General features: G+C 42.0%; 1 protein-coding gene across 1 annotated transcript in view; it reads left to right on the forward strand.

The window, feature by feature from the left end:
* The first annotated feature begins 461 nt into the window (after positions 1-461).
* The window catches only part of TENM2 (teneurin transmembrane protein 2), a 692,618-nt gene continuing 679,685 nt past the window's right edge, over positions 462-13,394 (forward strand). The window contains exon 1 of the mRNA XM_068959701.1: positions 462-575. The gene's annotated coding sequence lies outside the window, so the exon portion shown is untranslated. The remainder of the gene's footprint in view (positions 576-13,394) is intronic.

Below are 13,394 nucleotides of genomic sequence, written 5' to 3' on the forward strand. Positions count from 1 at the left end.
AACGGGGCTGCCATCGCCGGGGCTGCGCGCCGCCAGGCCCCGGCCCCGGCCCCGGGCGGCGGGAGGGGCCGGGGCAGCCGCGGCCCTCGCCGGGGAGCGGCCGCCGTCCGCCCGGCCCGGCCCGGCCCGGCCCCGCCTCGCGCACCCCCCCCCCCCCCCCCCCGCGGAGCCGCGCAGGTGCTCGCCGCCGCCGCCGCCACCGGCCCTGCCCCCGCCTGCGCGCGGGGCCGCTGCGCGCGCGCGGCCGGGTGCCGAGCGCGGCGATTGGCTGGCGGCCCGGCCGCGGCGCGTGCCGCTGGCGGGCGGCGGGCGGCGGGCGGCAGCCAGAGCGCGGCGGGCGGCGGCCGCGCTCCTCCGCCGCGGACCCTCCGCCTCGCTCCCCTCCGCCCCTCCCCGCTCCGCTGCCGGCAGGCTGCCGCGCCGCGCCGCGCCTCGGCTCGGGGGAGGGACGGGACGGGACGGGACGGGACGGCGGAGCCGCTCACCAGTGAAGGAATCCGCGGCGGCGCGAAGTTGCCGCCCAGCGCCGGCGCGAGGGACTCGGGCTGCTCACCCCGCCGCTGCCGCCGCCGCCGGTAAACGCGCGCCGCTCGCCGGCTCCGGGCTCCCGCCGCCGCGTGTCCGCCCGCAGCAGCGCCCCGGGCTGCCGCGCTCCGCCGCTCCCTTCCCCTTATTTCCTCCCCCACCGCCCCCGGCCCGTCGTGGCGTCGGTGCCCCGGCAACTTGTGGCGCGGCCGCGGGGCAGGCTGCGAGCGCGCCGGGCGCAACGGCCGCGCCAACGGCCGCGACGGCGGCGCGCGCCCGGGGAAGCGAGCGGGGCCGCCGCGTGCGCTGCGGTGACTGCCGCTGCCTCGCTGCCCCTCGGCGCCCGCCGCCCGCCGCTGGTGCTTCTGCCGGTTCCGCCGCGTTTCAGCGCTGCCTTTGTGCTGTAAGCGCTTTCGGGCTGTATTTATTTATTTACTCTTTTCGCTCTTCTGGGGTTGAAGTGCGATTTTTGGTTTCGGGTTTTTGCCAAGGGTGTAGGAAGGTATCGCTGATTCAGAAACTGTTGTGGCCACAGCGCGTCTCGGTTAGGAACAGGCAGAAATGAGAGGAGGCAGGCATTTGTATTCCGAAGGGGAATTAAAAAACCGCTGCTTTGCATCATTGCTGCGGACTGGGAGGAAGCGGTAAAGGACAGCGGTATTACAGTGTTTGCAAAGATGATAAACACAGCGCTTCGGTGTTGCACATACCGCTCAGCGCCTGAGCTCTTCGGAAATTGCGCTTAATAATAAATTCAGAGCTGTGGAGAAGGAGGTTACTGGCATGTATTGCTCACGTTGCTGAGACGATCTACCAGCGTTAGCTCACCCCGCGCCAAGCCCCGTTAGCCCTGACATGGAGTGGCAGTTGGACAAGCTGTTTTTTGTTTCTTGCATGCACCCAAACCGAAATTTAAATAAGGTAGCTTAAGGCATGCAAATCGAGCTGTTAACTCTTCACCTCCGAACCATACTTCTTTTTCAACTTCGCTTCTTAAATGTTTATGCTAACATTTAAAAACATCCTATCTGTAACTTCTGATGCTTTAATACTATTTAAGTGTTAATACATGTTTTTTATGCCTTTTATTTTTTGTATTTCCATATTTAAGTGCTCTGTCCTTTAAAAAGAGGCTCAAAATGTAGTGGCAAGTATTGTCTCTGTGTGCCTGTGTGTGCACGTATGTAAAATGTGTGCTTTGTGCTTGTTTAAATTTAGCACACCTTATATTACGTGGAGAAAACAGGTATTGTAGTAGAATTGAAATGTAGGAATACTGAATTAAAGGAGGCTTTAGTTACAATATTTAGATATTTAGTTCTATAGTTCAAAAATTATATAAGATCAAAGGCATTCAGGATGCGTGCATTCTAAAGAAGTCTAGAAGCAGAGGTATTGCAGTAAAACTAAAATCACCTGTTCATGCTGTTACTCTGTGCATGTTTAATAGTTATATGGTCTAAAAGTTTTTCTTCAAACTTAAGAGGATTTAGGGAGAGGTGATTCTCCCTTTAAGATATTTGTATTATCATTCAAATTATACTGCTCTGAGAAACTAGTGAATCTCCACCATGCATCATGATGAAAAGTATTTTTCAAAGGGACTTATTTAAGTGCTAAGTGAATTTATTAGGAGGGACTGACAACCTAAAGATAGGTGATGTTTCTTATGTTGTAAAGTTTAAAATACAAGCAAACAATTCATTTGTGCGTCATTTAAATAACGTATTTATTGTGTACTGGCAAATCACTAATCCGGTTGAGGATTACTCTAACTTGGCGGCTCATATGCTGAGGTTTCTAGACTCTGAGTAATAAATAACAAGTATTCATATATTACACTGATTTAGATTGTATTGTATTCTGAACCTGGTGATGAGGTGTGATCTTTATTCATTTAGAGAGCAAAACTTTTTCAGCTGAGGTTTCCTAGTGTCCTAGCAACTTCAAAAAAACCTCACAGTACTGTTTTCCTAAAATGTTAAACACGCATGTTCAATATTAAAAAAGTTTTGATCTGGATGATCTGCTTGGATTTTTATTCTGTTTAATTTCAAGCATTTCCTACTAAGGCAGTGCTTATCCAAAAACAATAATCTCTTAATTCTCTATGTGCTTATTTCTGATGTGGGTAATGAAAATAAAATGATCGTGTTTCTGTGTCATTAGATTTCAACTGTTTATGTAGCTTAGAGAAAATTAACAGGCGAACATCACTAGTGATCTTTTCATCTAATTTAATTGAACTGTATTTTGAATTTCAGTTTTTCTTACTAAAAGTCAAGGACCTGCGTGAGAAAACAGGAGGTACTTGATGTAGTTAGATTGCAGAGAATAATAGTGGTAGGAGCATTGATTTGAGGGAACTAAGAGTCAAATGTGCCTGCCTTTTTAAGAATCATATCTTTATTTGGGGGGGGGGGGGAATGGGAATATTTCACAACTTTTGATATACTGTGGTCATGGGCTTTGGTATATTCCTGTCAAATGCCTACTGCTGTTTTTGATTTTTCAGTGGAAGTAAATTTCTTAGGCATAGTATTCTTTTTAGAGTACCAAACAGTGCAAGCTCTACTAATGATCTTGTGCCTATAATTATTTAGAACAATACAGAACAGGGAAAATGTTCATATAGTTCAATCAAGGTCAATGTCTAGACTTCCTTGTGGGAGAGGTCAAACTGAACCGAGGGTCACATTAAATGGCGACAAAGCTCAAGCCACTGTCAGACCACTAAGGTCAATATACTGATGTTTGAAAAGCTATTTTGTGTTTGTTTGTAGTTTACTGTGAACTTAATTCCTCAATCCTTAATGTTTTTGGCAAATGCCACATGTAGGAGCAGTGCCACTGAGGTCTATGATTAAAGATAAGACTAAAAAGTTATTGAACTGATCCTTTAAGTAATTAATTTCTTTTATACGAATAGGTAGATTTAAAAAAACCTGTTTTCTTCCCTCAGGGTGCCTAGGAGAAAATACAAATTCAGGTTATGAGTTAAGTTCACTTCTACTAAACTGATTGATAAGAGAGATTTTAGTCCTGACTTGCTTTTTCAAAAGGTTAGGATTTAATGGAAATGACAAGCTTTTTCCAGGCTCTTTTTTTTTTTTTTTTTTTCCTTTTTGACTATACTTTACTGAATATATTCCTAAGATCTTTATCAAGAAGAATATTTTTATACAGCACTTGGAGCGTTATTATGACAAGATAGTTCCCTGGCATTGGAAGTATGCAGAACTGGTCCATACTTTTTGGCCTGAGGTATCACATCACAGAGACTTTTATACCAACTGCTAGTGACTCATCTCTCTAATTTCTTACTGCACGAAATAACAGCTCCGGTACAGTGTACTTGGATTTATTATATATAGGAGGTAGAGTATGACATGACTCTAACTGTATCAGACTGTTCCTATCACGTAATGGACCAAACTGTGTGGTGGTTGTTCCTGCAGCCTTAAAGAATCCTCTCTTCTGATCCATATTCCAAATTACAGTTTTCATTTAGCAAGACTGCTACAGCAACCTATTCTAAAATAAAATGGTTTCTGCCGTGCTATCTCACTTAATCCACATATGGATTTACCAGATGTATTAGGGTAACCTCTGTTAGCTGAATTTTGTCTCACAATTACTGATCTGTGCTGGGATCCTATAATGCGGTTGAAGTTCAAATACATTCTTTTAAATCCACCTTGCTGACTAACTCAATATTATGAAATAGTCTTTCATTATGAAGTAGTCTTTTTTAGTAGCTTCTTTTTGGTTGAATTGATTGACATTCAGTGCCAAATAGTAATAAGTTGTTTCCTTTCATGTTTATTGATAAGCATTAATAATCTAGTAGTCAGCCATATAGGGATGTATTTATAAGATTTTTAGCAACAAGCTGCGTAATGTTGAATTATAAACTTATGTTTGGCTGAGTAGGTTGCAAATAGGTATGTGATCCATACACTGCTTTACTACGTAGAATGGCAATATTCAGGCACGTTTTGGGTTAATAGTTAAGGAAACAGCTGAATTTTGAGACAACGCTTCTTTATTTAACCGAGGAGCAGGTTTAGTAGAAGATGCGTTTTACTGTCTGATTGTTGGAAGGCAAAATTGGGTTGAGGTGGAGGTTTTGGGTTTTTTTTGTTTTGTTTTTGCTTTTTTTACTATGAATGCTAGTCAGTAGCATTGGAGAATTAAGAACTAGACGTGATCCTCTTGTTTCAGGATAAAGGAGTCTTCGTTCTAGTTTTGCCTCAAGGAACTTCTGTATATAAATATGTGCACTTAGCGAAAACACAAACTATAGCCTTTTAGAAGTACAGCTGTGTGTTAAAATTGTATACAAAGTATAAGCAGCAGCTCTTGAAGGAGTTTCCTTCTGGTTTATGGTAGTAAATGCCTTTGGATCTTTCAGTAAGAGCATTTAACTGATCTGAAGTCCCCAGGTTGGTTGTTTTTTCACCCTACGCAGGCAAGAAAGCACCAAGGATCATTCATAGTTTTATGTGAGCCTATCAAAATCAACATTGAACATATCCACAGAATGCTTTTTAAAAAGTATGGAAACGCTATTTCTGTGCAGATTCCTTTTGAAAGGTATCTTGAGAAGTATGTGGCGACCCTGCAGTTGAAACTCAGTATTGGATCTGTACACCAAGCGCCCTGTTACAGGTCAGGACTCTGCATGCCCTGACCTGTAGGCACAGAATATGAGAACAGCATATAGTCTTTTGTTGAGGTGCTATTTGGGGCAAGCATTATAAATATAAGCGATAAGAACAAAACTGTCTTCTCTTGGCTTTTCTTTGTTCATGCAAGCCTTTGTGGGCACAGTAATGTCAGCTACTATTGTTAATTTTTTGAACCACAGTCCAAGAGACCCAGAGAAGCTTTTAGTGTGGATATGAGTCAAGGCCTGCCACGTGTAGTGTAGCACCTTAAGGTTATGAGTCATCTTTCTACATCACTGTGCGTGTGTACTGGAGCCTGTCTCCACATGTGTACGTTCTTGGTTTGCTATGTAAGAGTCTAAGATGCCTCCTGGAAGGTTTAATATGTTTTCTCTTAATATGCGTTTTATATGTGTTCCCTTACTTCTGAATGTGAAAATCTAATTGTTTTCCAGGGAGGAAAATGAGAATGTTTAGGAAAAAGTCATTTTGCCTAAACTGATGAAGTTAATAATATGGGTTCTGTTAGTATTCTGTTATTGAATGGGTCTATATGATGCTACATGCAGAACTTAATGTGAAAAAATATGTGTTTAAAAAGGTAGATAAGAATATATGCAAGTAAAAACTACCCAGATTTTATTCTGAAGTCAATATTACTTAGCAGTATAGGGTTTACATGTAAACACATGTCAAACATCTTAGGAGAGCCTATTAAATATATATAAAAAATTTCTTCCAAAGCATTTTACAAACATAGATTGTACAGTGACTTTTAAAATCTCTTTAAAAGTGCAGCTGTCTACAGTGAAACAGAAGAGTTATTATAACAGTGTACTACATTGCAGCGTTGTACCACATACTGAGAATGTGGTAAAAATCTTTTTCCACCGAAAAATCAAGGGTTTATAAATGCAGAATACTTGATGTTGAAACAACAATGACACTAGAGACAAGACTCTTAATCTTGAAAATGAAGTTCACTTAACTTGCTACACTTACCTTGCCAATATTATATGAACCACTGTATTTGAATCAGATTCTGGTGGAAAAAGAAGCATTTGCTTTGCAGCAGTTGAAATAAAGTAGTACTGGTAAATATTAAACACCCAGTAAAGAAAAATATATTTTCTAAGAAGGAATATTGAACACTTCATACATGCAACATTAAATCAGTTTTCTGAACCAAATTCAAGTGATGTGCAGTTTAATACACTTAAGTGAGTATCAAACAGTTCCAAAACAAATTTCATTAAAAATATCCATCAGCGCATGCTGTTTTTCTAATCCTGCTGTCATTGTGTAGTGAACACCATTGATGAAGAATTAGGCATTTAAAGAAAATAACATCTCGTTTTAGTTCCTATTTACACAGTCTGTGGGTTTGGATGTACACGTGTATGGGTTTTTGGTACATCTGGTTTTGTGTTTTTCCTAGGTGCATCCAGAAAATCGTGGCCCGTCTGGAGTTGGCAGGAGTATGGCCAGGACTGTACAACTTCTTTTTAAACTGTTTTTTGTTGTTGTTTTAAAGTTTTTTTTTTTCCCCTCTTCGTAGTTTAAACATAGGTAAATATTTTTATAGTTGTCTGTGCTTTCTGAAATAGAGAGCTATAACTGGTAGACCGGTTTTGCATGAGAATCTGAAAATGTGAACATCCACAGAAAATACAAGCCCACAGAATCACAGAGAAATTGTTCTGCCTCGTCCTCCCCATAACGTAGCTTACTGAGTACTAAAAACAAAACAAAAATATTATTACGGAATCTCACACACAAATAACTTTTTACCAGCTTCATTCCTGTCATGGAGGTACTTCTATAAATCAAGACTTTTCAGCTCACTCAAATGTTATTTAGAAATGTTATGGTTGCAACTACAGTTGTAAGTAAATACAACAGTACCATGAAAGTGGACAGGTAATAAAATTTTATAATTATTCAATTTGTCTGACTTTTTAACATTTTTATATTACGTAAGTACAGTTATCTTAAAATATGATTGCGTTTATGTAAATATATTCATGTGACATGAAGGTCTGCTAGCCATTAAGACGTAGAAAGCTTTCACAGTAGATGGTTTTGATCAGTTACCTCTGTTTTGAGTAGTGTGTGTAGCCTAAATATCAGGTAAAGACATTCACAAACCCTGTTGAGCGAAGTTGTGAATGTTCAGCTCACTGCTAGAAGTGAAGCAAGAGACCAGATTTTTTTTTTTTCTTTTAAACTTGTGCTGAAAATTGCCTGTATGCTGTACTCTCTTTAAGATCTGGAGCAGTCCTTAATGTTTCTCCAGAATTCATCTGGCTGCTGAAAATCCTTGAGGGGGGGGACCAAAATCTCCCCATCAATCCAGCTATTTCAGATGAGGCACCTGAAATTATTGTGTATGTGTGGTGGTTAAGTCTTTCTAGTATTGTAAGACGTAGACAATAAGGTAGATTAATAATAACATAAGGAGCGAGTTATGGTGACAAAGACTTGCATATAGCGCTAATCACAAAAGGAATTTACTTGTTTTTTTTTTTTTTTTTGAGAGTAAGCCGCTTCAGTTGTCTCCCTGCATAGAGACAAACCTAAATCGTTTCCTCTCCCTTTTCCTTCCAGCTGCTTATTGTGGATACGGAGCAGTCAGAGAAACCATCTCTAGTGCAGTGCTAAATTTGGAGGTCACAGCTTTATTAACCAATACTGAAGTATGTCGTGTTCCAGTGCAGATCTCAGCTGATGGCGTAGCTGATGCTATGGTATAGAGAGTAGGCTGTAGGCCTGCCTCTCTCTCTCAGCTTTCCCACTTGCTAAGAGTTGCTGATGAAAACCTGGAATTTTAGTTGCCTTCCTTCCATGGTGTACCTACCGTGGCTGAGAGGGGCAGTAAGCGCGAAGCTGCGCAGAATGTGTTCTCAGGAGATCATGTCCATGCTGAGGACCGGTGCCCGGGTGGCTTACTGTGCAGTAGAACTCACTCAGGCTGTTTGTGTTTTTCTGTGGTGGTGGTGGTGGTTTTTTCTTTAAGCCATCAAAGTCGTGATTTTGTCAGGAGGAATTTTAAAATAGACCACTGGAAGGGAAAAACCCTCCCTCGCTGCGCTTTGACTATTTCGTCATTGCAGGGCAAAGGAGAAAAGTAGTCGCTTTCTGATCATGGCATTGATGGCCAACCAGACTTCGTTGGTAGCCGGTCTTACCGTCAAGAAAACGAGATGAACTAGTGACTCTGCGGTAGTTCACATTGCTGCTCTTCCTGTTGCTCCCTCAGGACTGCTGGCTGGGAAGGTGCCTGCATGGGGCAGCAGCTGCCTGCCCGCACACAGCGGCCTGCCTCCCGCTGGGGTGTGGGAAGGGCCGGGAGACTAATGCAGAGAAAGAGTAGGTCACCTAGATAGTGCCTCAGCTGCCCAGGGCTGTTTTCTTTCTCTTTCAAAGGTGTATCTGGGGCCTTTGGCTCCACCGCCCTGTTGCCCTTTCCAGGGTGTGCACAGGCGAGGCCTCAAGCCCTGCCCTGTGCCTCAGAGGAGCGGAGAGAAGGGCTGGCAGCTCCTCCTGGTATTATGTTCCTTGTTGTATTACCAGTGAGGATTACTAACTAATGAGTTGAATTAGAGAGACCTTTCCTTTCCCTTTCACAAGCAGCTGTCACTGCTGGAGAGAAGAAGTGGCGAGAGGTGAGAAGAACCTGTGGATTGCCTGTGGAGTATTTATTCTTCTATTGAGGCTCTAATTACCTAACTGAAACTCTTCTTCCATCTCTCTACTCATCCCAGGGGCCTCTGTGGGTTCCTCTAGTTCAGCTGTATTCTGTATCAGCTACCTCCAGGCTGCAATTGCCTTCCTTTTTCATGCATTGTTCCTTTAAAGGAGCAGTAATCACTCCCCCCTGTGCTTCTCAAACCCACCAAACTGCAAGCCCTTAATAGATTGTAGGCAGAGCGGCTTAAGCATTTCTTCAGTGCTGGTCACTCTTTCTCTGCCCTTCGTTGGCTGTGTAAGTATTGGAATGCGTATACCTTGTCAGTTTGGTATGTCTTGATGCTAACATGTTACAAGATTTAGATTTATAATTGTGTCACGATTAGTGAAGGGCCAGCTTCTGGATGGCCTATGCTGGTTTCACAGAGGTACCGCTGGGACAGGGAGAGCTGTGCCGTTCTCTTTGCCCCAGGAAGCTTATTGGGGAAAGTCAGAATTTGGATACTGTTGATATTCCTAAAATAGGTTTGTCCTTCTCTTCTTCCCTGGTGGTGCCATGGAAAGGAGATAACCACAGTACTTTTTTTTATTTCCCCACCTCTTATGGAAAAGAAACAATATGAGGTGGGAAGTTTGGATTTTTTATAAAGCTGTTATAGTTGCTGCTTCGTGCTACCTCAGCTGGTGAAAGGTTTTCTGCCTGGCTCTGGATACCAGCATATGTCTGATTATTGAAAATTTAATGGATCCTAGAATCCCATATTATAAATCACACATACAATCAGACTTAGTTAATGCTAATAAGGCTCAAACCTTGTCGGTATTCCAAACATCTGAAAGCGGTTTCCATGATAGCAAATTTATCCCTATGAACTGTAGGATAGGAGTGTCTTTAAAGTTGCAGCATAGTAATAGTTAGATATGAAGATGGTTGAGCCTGGGTTAGCTGCATTTGAACATTAGAGTCTGATCCTGTAAATAGTTACTACTGTCCCAGTCGTGTTCGGATGGCTGTGTGTCAGAAAAAAAGCTCTGGTCAGGCGTGTTCTCCTTACTGTCATCCGTTTTCAATTTAATCTAATTGATGCAACTGAAAGAAGGAAACTTAAAGGTGGCTGCATGTCACTAATTTTGGTAATGAAATGTTGTTTAATAGTTTTACTGTTGAGTTTAGTACTTAGTCAGCCATAGTATCAGCACAGCAGAACCTATCACTTATAGCTAATGAGTTTTATTTTCAGAATAAGCAGCAGCAAGCTCATACATATGAGCCTGAATTTGTGACACTTGAAATTAGTGGGTGTCTCTCAACGATTGCAGTGACTTTGGATCAAACCTTGCATGTACAAGCTACTCCTTTAGATGAGTCTGTGTACAGAGGCTAGTTTTCTCTGTTTCTAGTGGTGGGTCTTGGGAGCTTTTTTTCGCCTTTGCTTTAAAGGAGAAAAATTTGGGGGGGGAGGTTGCTGGTGGCACATATTACACACGCAATTTACTAAGGTTAAAGTAGAATACTGAATACTTGGTTTAAGGTTACCCTCCTGTGTGCCATGCAGGCAGTGTGAAATAAAAACAGGGATTCTCTTGGTACAAGAGCAGCTATGTGCTACTCCATCCATATCTTAATTTTTTTGCAGAGAAGATTATTAGCTAGCATGGCAGACTGGAAGGAGTATGGCCAACGTGTCTTTTTTCCTGGGCTCGGGCAGTAATCTTACAGAAATGTAGATTAAAATCTTCCTGGCTGTCTTCCTTCTCACTTCACTTATCTGTTCGAAACTTACCTATAGCACAGCTGTATTTTAAGCTTCAAGACTCAAATAGAAATGCGGCCTGACCAAGGATTATTGGACTTGGTCCAGTCAGTTTGTGAATTTTTTGGAGCGTGATTCTCCAAATCATGTCAGGATGGTGAATTTATGAAAGTTATGGCATGACCCTAGAAAGAATCAGGTTTGATGATACTTGATTTTCTCCCCTCCACCTTCCTTTCTTGTCTTGCCTTGCCTTCCCCACTCCCCTCAGCTGTGATGTTGATGGGAGAAGTTGTACAGGTGTAGTTTAACGTTTGTAACTGACTACTTATCTTGTTGTTAGAAGTTGTACGAATGCCATTCATGTATGGTGCTGTGTCTCCTGTTGATACCTTATGATGCCTTATTTGTATCTATTATTGGTAGATTATAGTTAAAAGCTTCAATAAGTGAATGTTTATTTCCACTTTGATTACTGTGGAAGTCTGTAGACCTATTCGTCTTCCCTCCTTTGCAGTTATTCATCATGTCTGTTTGCTCCCATAGTAAATCTGTAATAGCTTTTTTGTATTAAAGAAAACAATCTTTCCTTTACTAGGAAAGCCGCGGGTTTATTTTGCTCTTGGAAAAGAGGCTCCTGTGGTTGCACAGATGAGGGTTAAGGCCTGTTGTTCATGAACGGTGGACAGATTCCTGCTAACCAGTTCACCTCAGCTTCCAAGCTGTGCTTTCCTTCCTACTACCATAGTAGATTCCCCCCCATCCCTCCCTCCCCACCCAAGTATTAATTTTCTCCTGTCTGTTGTAAGAGAAAAAGAAGTTGGTCTGACCTGTTGTTCGATGTAACTAAAATTGATGGTCATTCAATTTGTGACTGTCACTTACCACGTGGTAACTCCTGGGAATCCTTGGAGAGAGACTGAGGAATGGAGTGGCATAGCTTATATTAGCACTGTGGCTATCCAGGGGGGAAGGGTTTAGTGCCTGAAATATCAGTTCTGTGGAAAGATGCTTGTCTCTAGGTCTGCTAATTGTGCCCCTTTTGCTGTCATGATTTTTTCTTTTTTTAATGAAAATGTTTCAATTAGAAAGTGTTTTGGAAGATAAGTTGGATAAGGTTCCAGCAGTGTAGGAGGGAAAGAAACATTAATCCAATTTTTAATTTCAGATAGATGGCTTTGTTATATATTTTTCTTTGTAGTTGGTCTGAACATGGACAAGAGTCTTTCAAAGTAAGTGAAATAGCTATATTATATTTGGAATATATGGTAGCTAGGTGGCCTGTTTGCTGATTCCTTTTAGCACATTATGGGACCCTATTCTTCTTTCAAGTGCAGAGGATCCGGTCAGTAGAATGATGATTGCCCAATTTAGCCCTTTTTCCTCTGTATGCCCCTCGAGGATGGGAATCCTTTGATAAGCAGTGAGCAGGGCAGGTGTAGTTCATCTGGGTGACCATCACTATGTCATACAGCGCAGGAGAACTTGTGATTCTCCCACAGGGAAACTGGATAGAAGCACTGAAATCCTGGTAGCAACCTCCATATCTTCCTGATTCCCATTTCCTCGCTATCTCCTACCTCTGTGTTGACTGAGACTGAAAGTCCTGGGGAAATTCTGTTTTTTTTTTTTTTTTTTTTTAAGTCTTTTATATCAGTTACTCAAGTTACCTTGCGAGATGAATCTGCACAATTTTATTAGCAGACAGTGACTTCTTTAATCATTAGTAGAGATAAAATTTTCCTTTTCTTGTTAACAGTTAAGTTCCCTCCCAGGACACTGTTGTCTTCTCTTTTGTGTATCCTGACCTATAATGGCACAGACTTGATTTCTACATGGGAAACGTTGGCACAGAGGAACTCCTAACCTGACTCCCCAGGCCCTAGCTGCTACTTCAGCAACCTCAAAGTTTGGTCCAGGAAAGTTGTAGGCGCATTGCTGCAGGACCATGTTCTGCCAACATTCTCACCTCTGCTTGTCCCACCATGGGCAAGAATTGCAGCCCAGACACCTTATTTGTTCTTCTCTTTTCCACAGTCACCGCAGTGCTTCACGTCATGCATTCACCCAACCTTCTTCATTAGAACTTCCTTGAGGTTTCAGTCGGGTTCATCAAGAGACATTCAGGTTAGAAATCAAGGAAAACAAACAAAACAAAAAAATCCCACAAAACCTCCTTTCAAATTGTAACACTAGTGAAGCACTTGGAATGCTTCACCATTACTGGTATTATAGAACAGACTAGACAAACATGAGTCGATGATAATATAGTTATGATTGCCCCTGTCTTGCAGGTAGGGGGTGAACTAGATGACTTTACAATGAAGGTCTCGCCAAGCTATTTTTTCCTATGAACTACTGGAATTAAATTTTTAGCACTTTTTAGTGGAAATCGGTGAATCTGAACAGAGGTATACCAAAAAAACCTTTTTTTTCCAAGGACTTTCTTTAGGAATTTAATGTATTGTTCAAGTTACAGAACCGGTATTTTGAGTTAAGACAGCTGAAAATTGGGATAAATTTGAGAACGGTAAAAACAGACCTTAGTAATTTCCACGTTATTTGAGCTGGATATGTTTGTGTGTGTGTGTCTGTGTATGTACACATGTGTGTCTATATGCGTATATAAATACGTATGCACGCACGTGTAGGGTTTTCAAACACAGATACAATAACATTTGTTACTGTTGTGTGAGAACATCGTGTTTTTTTTTTTTGAACTGTTTTTTTCCTTTTATGACTTGATCTCTAAGCA

Source organism: Struthio camelus, chromosome 13, assembly GCF_040807025.1.
Source record: "Struthio camelus isolate bStrCam1 chromosome 13, bStrCam1.hap1, whole genome shotgun sequence".
Classification (NCBI taxonomy): Eukaryota; Metazoa; Chordata; class Aves; order Struthioniformes; family Struthionidae; genus Struthio; species Struthio camelus.